Raw genomic sequence first — 9,843 nt, 5'->3', positions numbered from 1 at the left:
CAGCCAGAAACCAAAATATTCAGGAATCAAAAAGTGGCATTTGATCACATCTGGCGTTATTTCATTTAATAGCTGAGGTAGAAAATGTTTTAAAAATGCATGACTTTTGTAAAGCCAGAAAATTCCAGTCATAGGTCACTCACTGGAGCTGGGTTATGCAAATGTCTCCATCTCTTTGTCCTTGGCCTGGTCCTCTTTCAAATGACTCCTCATCATTTATATTTAACCCAGGAAAATAATGCTATATATTTTAATTTCAAGTTAGAGCTATTTTCATTTTTTGTTTTTTTTTAAACACATCTATTCTCATCTTCATTTTTACACAGCAGGATTTATTACCTCCATTTTATAGATGAGAATGTTGACTTTCATGTGCCCTCATAATCAACCTGAAGGACAAAGCTTGACCTCATCATCAAACCCTAACACTCAGCCCCCTTTCTGTGGTAGAACAAAATCATCTCGGGAGTTAAGTCCTGTTGGACCACAGAATCAGAATATCAGATATTGCTTTAACTTGCTTCTGTGATTTGAATGTGTTGGACTGTAATCCTCATCCAGAGGTCTCAAAAATATGCCAATTTAATCTAACTATGGTATTTAAAGATGAAGTCTTTGGGAGATCAGTAGGATTAGACAAGACGTAAGTGTGTCTCTCATTACTAAATTTTGTTGGCTTTCCAAGAAGAGACAGACCAGAACACACACACACACACACACACACACACACACAGAAAAAGAGAGAGAGAGAAAGAGAGAGAGAGAGAGAGAAAGAGAGAGAGAGAGAAAGAGAGAGAGAGAGAGAGAGAGAAAGAGAGAGAGAGAGAGAGAGAGAGAGAGAGAGAGAGAGAGAGAGAGAGAGAGAGAGAGAGTCTCATTCTATGATAGCCTTCTGTTGGTTCTGGAACTCAGCCAGAAAGAAAGCCATCAACCAACATCAGTTCTTGAGCCTCTGGAACTATGAACCACATCATCCTGTGTGAGTGTGTGTGTGTGTGTGTGTGTGTGTGTGTGTGTGTGTGTGTGTATGTGTGTGTGTGTGTGTGTGTGTCCACTCTTGCAACAGAGCACCAATAGAGATGAGAGGACAACTTGTGGAAGTTGAGTTTTCCCTTGTTCTTCCGTGACAGTGGCAGAGAGTGAACGCCGGTCACCAGGCTTGGTAATAAGTGTCTTCATGAGATGGACCATCTTGCTGGACCCCTGGCTGACCTTAATTCAAGGCAGTGAGGATGTGTACAAGGTCAGGCAAAGCCAAGAAGAGTCTGTGGATGAGCAAGATAATGTCTTCAGCCAACACTGAACAGTTCATGATTGTAAGAAAAATTAGGGTACAACTCTTTAAAGACAGGAGGATTAGCCAAGGATTGGGATAGAGGGGCCAGTGCTGGTGCTAATAAAAGAGAAGGAAAGAGAAAGATGGATATAGATGCTTGGTGAAGGCTGAGCATTGCGAGATTAATCTCCATCTTCCCTGGAAACATTCCAGCTCAGTTTTATTCCTCCCCTCCATCCACACATAAGAGACCATGAAACTTGTGACTGAATGAGCACAAACATGAAAAACCTGAGCTTCATATTTTAAATGCTATCGCAAGTGATCTGAACTTTTCAAATTAATAGGTTGGTTGTTGTTTGTTTGTTTGTTTGCTTGCTTGCTTATGGGAAGAGTATTTTTGGGTTTTTTGTTGTTGTTTTGTTTTTTGTTTTTTGTTTTTTTTTTGCCTCTGCCATTAACTCTTGAGAGAATGTAGCAAATTTTCCAAATGTCTAAGGTGGGCCTCCATTTTTCACTTCTATAGAATGATGGGGTTGCACAAAATAGGTCAGAGATGTTTGTGGCAAGTGTGCTGCTGCCACTCCCAATTCTGGTATTCTTTTACAAACTTAATCAATAGTGACACCTTTCTTGTTAAGTCTTAACACATTCTGGGACTCTTTATCAACATGATGCTTCCAGCCAGTCATGATCCATTAATGCAGATGACCATCAAAGAAGCCAAATGAGCACTGGGCAGGGAGTAAGACCCATCATAGACCCAAGTCTCAACTCTGTCAGCTGCCATGTGACACTGAGAAATCACTTAACCACTGTAGCTCTTAGTCACCTTTTCTGTTAAAATCTAAATCTAAAAAACGACCTGTAGCCAGATTTTTTTCTGTGTCTCTCCTGGTCCTCAACCACTCAGACCCAAGTAGACACACAGAGGCTTATATTAATTAAAACTGCTTGGCCATTAGCTCAGGCTTACTGCTGACTAGCTCTTACACTTAAACTCAGCCCATTTCTGTTAATCTATATGTCACCACATTTTCCGTGGCTTTACCTGTATGCCATTACATGCTGCTCCCTGGATGGTGGGCATCTCCTGACTCAGCCTTCCTCTTCCCAGAATTCTCCTTTTCTGCTTATCTTGCCTATACTTCCTGCCTGGCTACTGGCCAATCAGTGTTTTATTAAACCAGTGTACAAAAGCATTATTCCACAGCATTTCCCCTTTTCTGTTTAATTAAAGAGGAAAGTTTTAACTTTAACATAGTAAAATTATAAATAACAAAACAGTTATCAAGCAAGAATTACAGTTACAATTTCTAGTCTATTTATATTTGGCAAATTCAAAGAAAATATTCTATTTATCCTGTATTTGTGAGGCTAAGTTTTCATATCTAACTTAACTTTTATGAGAACTAAGGAAAATTATAATTATAACTATCTAGTCTTCAACTACATCAAAGACCTCAGAAGGATGTAATACTATTACCTAAGTAAACAGGAAATGTATTGTAAGCAACTTCCAAAAATCTAGAATGACAGAGACAGCTGCCTGCCTAGACAGTTATCCAAAGTTCCTCTGTAATGTTGGGGCCTCCATCTTCAGCCCACAGGCCTAGAGTCTCTCAGTCACTTTTCTCTGTGTCCTGTAGAACGTCTGGAAGTTTCCTTTGTGAAGCAAGAACCTAAAGGACCATCTCACCTTGCAAAGTTCAGTGGTCACCTTTCTATGGGTCCTGCATATCCAGTTGATACAACATATTTTAAGCAGTCTAGGCAAGAACAGTTTCTTGCCCAAATGGTTATTTTTGCCAAGAAGAAGATAAACTCCATATGGAGTGTCTTCGATGCCCATCTTTCTCTTTGAAGTAAATCAGTGCTGCCAGGGGCAGACGTATCTCACTGTCCAGAAAGTCTAAGTTTTTAAAACATTTTAAATGCCACATTCTGTAGATCTTTGAAGTGTTTGAAGATTACCTATTTAATTGAAATAGATCTATGTACACCTAGAAAACCTAACTAACATGATTATAAATTTGATTATCATAGAAGCCTAATTATTAATATGTATTTCTTAATTTGAAAGACATTATAAGATAGTTCTCTGTTAGTAATATAAGTTAGGATAGAAAGTGAATCAGGTACATTTTGGATTTACCAAAATAGAATAGATAATGGAATATTTCCTCTGAGTTTGTCAAATGCAAATGGACTAGACATTGTTGATGTATTTATTGCTTGTATATATTGTATATAGTTATTGTACTTATTGTATATAGTTTTTCTTATATTAGTTAATAACTTTTTTAATTTTTTTATTTTTATTAGACAAAAAAAGGGAAAATGTGGTGATATTTTATTTGTATGTTAATAAATAAAGTTTGCCTGGAGATCAAAGGAAATAGCAAGCCATTAACACAAAAGTCAGGCAGTGGTAGCACACACCCTTAATCCAGGGTCTCTGTGTGTTCAAGGCCATACTAGGGAACAGAGCCAAGCATGGTGACACATGCCTTTAATCCCAGTATCAATCATAGAGACCTGGGTGTCTGTACAGACAGGCAGTGACAAGGAAGTGAGGTAGCTGGGCTAAAAGCCAATGAGAGGGCAGAACATCAAGGCAATAAAAGCCTGGGTAGACAGGAAGTTGTGGCATTTAGAAACTGCAGAGCTGGTGAGGTAAGGTTGGTTGGTGGCTCTCCCTATTTCCCTGATCTCTAAGGCTTTCACCCCTATATTTGGCTCCATGTTTTTTATTTATTAAGACCACTTAGAAATTCAGCTACAATGACCCCATTTTACACAGTTCTTAAAATGATCATCTGAGACCATAGACATCAGGCTTTGCAAATGGCGTGGTTGGGCACATCTGACCAATTCTTGCTCCTGTGGTCTCGGTGAAGTCTTGCCCAGACTGTGTGCTGTGTAGATGACTGTACACACTCAGAGGAAGGCAGACAGATGACATTTGCTGCCAGTTTTCTCTCCAGCTGCGTTCAGAGTTGGGGGCTTAGCCATAAGCACAGGACTTGAAAGGGCAGATGGCAAGGATAGCACACCGGGGTTTGAATCACAGATCTCTTCCTCCCAGCTGGGAGGCTTGGAGCAAATTGGCTTAAAGTACTGAACTCAGTTTCTTCATCTATAAAATGGAAAATGAGGTAAATTAAAGGGTTACGCTGAGGTTCTTAAAATGAACCGTTCAAACATCCCAAAGCTTGTCACCTGGCAAGTGGCCATCGATGGCATGAAACCAGCAGGGCTGAGAAAGTCAGATTATATTGTTTAGAATTTGTCTCCGGTAGGAACTTTTACATCCCCACAGAGCCTTGCTGAAGACTTTAAAACCTTTTCTAATCCATTTCATGAGCTGTGAATTGAAGAGGAAAGTATCCCTGCTTTTCTGGCTTTGATTGCCCTAGAAAAATTGTAAAAAGAAAACAGAAAACCAGGCTTTGGGGGCCTGGCGAGATGCTTCAGTGGTTAAGGCTCTTTCTGTGCAAGCCTGAGGACCCAAGTTCAGATCCCCAGCACACACACATAAAAGCATCTGATGGCAGCAAGATCCTGTTACCCCAGTACTGAGTTTTGAGGGTGGGACAGAAAGACTAAAACATCCCGGAGGCTCACGGACCAGCCAGTCAAGCCCAAATGGTCAGCTCCAGGTTCACTGAGAACCTGGCATAATAGTGCATGCCTTTAGTCCCAGCCCTTGGTGGGCAGATCTCTGAGAGTTGAAGGTCAGCCTAGTCGACATAGTGAGTTACAGGTCAACTAGAGATACAAGGTGAGACCCTACATCATCGTTGTCATCATCATCATCATCATCATCATCATCATCATCATCACCATAGATGGAGAGCAATAAAGAAACACCAATATTGACCCCTGGCCTCCACATGCTCACACAGGACAAGCACACCCACATACACATGTACACACATATGTACAACACACACAGTAATAATAATAAAAAGAAAGCTGGGCGGTAGTCCCAACATACTGTTCAGTAGCTTCTCTCCCATGTCCATCAACAGCAGGCAGCTGTCCATTGTGGCTGAAGTTGGCTCAGTTCAGAAGGTTTTCTGTACATTCTAATAGTCTGCCTTCTGAGTGCTTAGTTAGTTAATCAAAATACTTTAATAAAAAAATGATTTCCCCATGGTCTGTTAGAAATTTTTCAAGCAGCCTTTTACTCAAAGATCACTACGGGGGTGGGGGGGGGAATATTTCTCATGTGGGTTAAGTCTCGGGCAAATAAAATTATCCTTTATCTTTTACTCCACGGAATAAGAAATCTTAGCATTCTAGAAGGTTCTTGGCTATAGCCACAGCAGGAAATAATAGGAATTTTTGACATTTAGAACCTTGAGGTAGCCAATTTCTTTGGACATTCTTTGAAAAAGAGAGTGTGTCAGAAAAAAAAAATCTTTCAATAGTTTCATTGTCGTATCTGCTCTACTAATCTAAGGGGAGCTGGGGAAGACAGCGTGTGCTTAGCAAAGTGATCGTAATACAGGCAGGAATGCAAATTGATGTGGAATGGAAAATTGACTGTATCACACCAAGAGGCAACTGCCAGCAGAACGCCTCTGCTGCCTTTTATAAACAGGGCTCTGGCTGCATCCCTTTCCTTCCTGACCTGAGGTGTCTGGATTTCAGTGGACCATCGTCTCTGACAGCCCATGGTTTCCTTAGTTCTGGGCAGGATGCAAGCATTGCTCATCTATGGTGATCTCAGCCCTGACTGAAACCTCTGACCATATTTGGGCCTCTGTAATGCTCACTCCATCAACAGAAAATGCACCCGAGCAGCAGTAGCAGACAGCAAGCAGCAGCCACAGCCAACACAGAAAGCAAAAAAAAGAAAAAAAAGAAGGTGGGAGATGGAAAAAGGGGCAGACGCCAGAGAGATAGAGACACACTGAGTCCCATTAGAGAGACAAGAACACCCTCCTCAGGGGTACAAAGGAAATGAGACCCCAAAACCACTACCCAGACCAGGGAGGAAGAAAGGAAAGGCCAATTTAAGACAGAAAGACAGAGGCTTGAGCTTAATATCTGCTTATCCATCCACATAGGTACATTAGTATAGAATGTGTGGGTGTCCTCAACTCACTCGCACACCAAAAAAAAGTAACACACACATACACACACACACACACACACACACACACACACACACACACACACCAACATAACGGCAGCCCCAGAAAGACCTGAACCATATTGGCACAGAGTGTGGACATGGTAATTTGGTTTGTGTAGTTTGCATATAGAATATGAGACACTAATGAGCTTGACTACATCAACACCCCTTCAAATACAGAGATCCTGCCTCACCTTCGCTGGGAATTTCAGCTCACGAGTGCAAAGTTCTAAACATCACCCCAACTCTTTTGCTTAAATTGCGGTACGCTTTAGTTGAAAGTACCTGTCTGGTTGTTTTGTTGTCGTTTCTGTCTTTATTTCTTAGTCTTTTGGTTAGAACAGGGTTCGATTTTCTGGCATGAATTCTTTCCCTGAATCATGCCCTGTAGTTCCGAAACTGTCCAGCTATTAATCCCCTAAAGTTCGGTTGACTTGTCATTTTCTGATGCTGGAATGTGTTTGTTAGGGGAAAATTATGGAAACTCCCCACCTACCCCCAACTCCCGCCCTCCTACCACCTGCTCTGGTAAGAGCCCCGAGTATTGGGGATTTCCTGAAAGGAAACTCCAAGAATCTTCTGGGTTTTTGTCTCTTTCCTTATGATGCTGTGTGACTTCCATGATCTATTTGTTGTAATGTAATGCTTCCCTGATGTAAAATACTCATACAGCATAAATAACTCCTCCCCATGATCCCCCAGAACTTTCCAATCTGGAAATCTGGCCTGAGCTCTCTGCTTTAAATAAACCACAGACGATTTTTTTTTTCCAAGACAGCAAGTTCCTATTGGGCTAAAGCAGTACTTTTTACTATATTTACTCATTCTTAGTATGCCTGGCTACATGGATTTGGAAGATATTTTGATGCTGTATTGTATGTTGTGCAAAAAAAAAAAAAAAATGCTACTAGTATAACATTTTCCAGTGTTGTGTCTTTTCTTTGCTGTTCTATGTATTGCTTTTTGTTGTGTGGTGTTTTGATCGTGTTCTGACAAATACAGCTTGCTTGGAGTCAGAGGGTGGAGTTAGCCACTGGCCGACCTAAATTAACCACAGAGGCTTTGGAAGACCGAGGACAGCTAGGGCAGAAAGTAGTAAGGCCGGGCGGAAAAGGATCTGGCTCTCTGTTTAGAGGAAGGAACGGGAGCAGGTAGGGAGGACTGTGGCTTCTCTGCTTCATGGATCTTTCAGGCTCTTACCCAACAGCTGACTCTTGAATTTTTATTGATAAAGAATAATTAGTGTAGCACTTCCGCTTTCTGCTCTGGATTTCATTCTGCCTGGTCCTATTATTGTCCTTTCTATATATTTTAGTAGCATTTATATGCTATCTCCTTCCAGCCCTCTTCTTTCTTTCTTTTTTTAGACAAGAGTCCCACTCTGCAGCCCAGGTTTACCTCAAGGTTCATGGCCACCTGCCTCAGCCTCCTGAGTGCTGGGATCGCAGGCGTGAGCCACCAAGCCTGGCCTCAGTGTCATTCTGGCATAAGCATCTCATAAACAGCATAGATTTGGGACTTCATTGTTTTACAGTAAATAAGAGTATTTTTTTATGTCCTTAAGATAATTTGTGTTTCGTTCACTTTTCCTCTTGATTTTTTATGGTAAGACACACATGAGAGTTACTCGTTGACTTTGGGTAAGTGTACAGTTTAGTTAGTGCTATTAAAGTCATAGCATGCAACTGTGACCACCACTCACCTCCATGACTCCTGACACGTGGTAAAACCAAACTCCATATTCCAACTCCCTACTTGGCTTTTCCCCAGTCTTTGAGTACACTTGACTTTCCAACTCCATGGTTTTGTTTTAAACTAAGTGCCAAAGACAAGTGAGATAATAAAGTGCTTGTCTTTGGGACTTACCTCACTCAGCATAAAGTTGTCAAGTTTCATCCATATTGTATCCTATGCTGGAAGAGCCCTCCTTCCCAAGGTTGAATGATATTTGATTATATGTAAATACTATTCAGGTCTTTTCTTTTTCTCTCTTGAGGACACTTAGAATGTTTCCACATGTTAGCCTAGGCTGCTATAAATGTGAATGTATAAATATCTATTCAAGGGACTGGAGAGTTGGCTTCTCGGTTAAGAACAATGGCTGCTCTTGTAGAGGACAGGGATTCCATTCCCAACACCCACATGTGACCCGCAGCAGTCTGTAATTCCAGTCCTAGGGTGTTTGACACCTTCTTTGGTCTTTTTTGGCACCAGGCACCAATGTGGAGCACATATATACATGGAAGTGAAATACTCATGCAAATACAATCATAAAATAAATATTTAATAAATAAATAAATGTTTAAAAAAAACAAAAATATTTGCAAGATCCTGTTTTCAATCCTCTTAGGTTTATAGCCAGAGGTAGAATTGCTAGTTCCTAAGACTAGCTGTCACTTAAAGGGCTCATGTAACTCATTTATGTTTAGAGATTTATGAATGGATCTGTCTTATATCCCTTCCACTTTAATTCATATTTTAAAATTTGTATTTATTATTATTGGTGTGGTGGTGGACATGTGCTATTGAATGCATGTGGAGGTCAGTGTGTGTGTGTGTGTCTGTTGTGGACATTTGCTATGCACGCATGTGGGGGTCAGTGTGTGTGTGTGTGTGTGTGTGTGTGTGTGTGTGTGTTGTGGACATTTGCTATGCACGCATGTGGAGGTCAGAGGACAGGTTTACACAGTTGGTTCTCTTCTTTCCTTTATGTAGTTTTCATAGGTCAAACCTAGGTCATCAGGCATGGGCAGCTCATCCTCTATTTGCTGGACCCATCTCACTGGACCCTTTGTTCATATATTATATTCATGTATTTACTGGTATATTCAGTAAATGTATTTTCTTCACTCTCTTATCCTCAGATACAGGATCTTCGGAGACTGCAAATGAGTTTTGGTTGTAACCATGGTGATGCTGATGCCCAGTCCAAGTGCACCTTTAGACACAATATCTGAAAGGAACCTTGTCTTCAAGTCAACAAAGGCTGACTTTGACAAAGCTCTCTGATTAGCGACTGCCATTTGCACTAGGTAGGAGTCAGCTTGACTTTGAATTGTAGCCCCTCCCTCCACATTCTCTCGCTGTGTGAGTTTGAGTATTTAATTGGCCTCTGCACCTGCTAATTTCCTCATTTGTAAGCTACCAGAGTGATTGAAGAGCTCACCTGGAGCCGGAAGCATTTCTCCCTTGGGTCTAGGCTCAGTGCAGAGTCTGAGCCACGTCTGTGGGGAAAAAAAAAATGCGTCCCCATCGTTTTGTGGCTGCTTCCTTTTCATAGCTGGGATCTGGTTGGTATGCAGAAGGCATGTGAGCTATGTAATCTGCTTGTCATCATGAGAGGAGGCAAGTGGCAGGCCATTGGTTGAAGCACATCCGGAGGACTGTGGTGGGCCTTGGAATTCCTAGATAAGGAAGTGCT

Source organism: Peromyscus maniculatus, chromosome 1, assembly GCF_049852395.1.
Source record: "Peromyscus maniculatus bairdii isolate BWxNUB_F1_BW_parent chromosome 1, HU_Pman_BW_mat_3.1, whole genome shotgun sequence".
NCBI classification, from domain to species: Eukaryota; Metazoa; Chordata; class Mammalia; order Rodentia; family Cricetidae; genus Peromyscus; species Peromyscus maniculatus.
The sequence above is the reverse complement of the archived record's forward strand: the minus strand, read 5'-3'. Positions refer to the sequence as shown.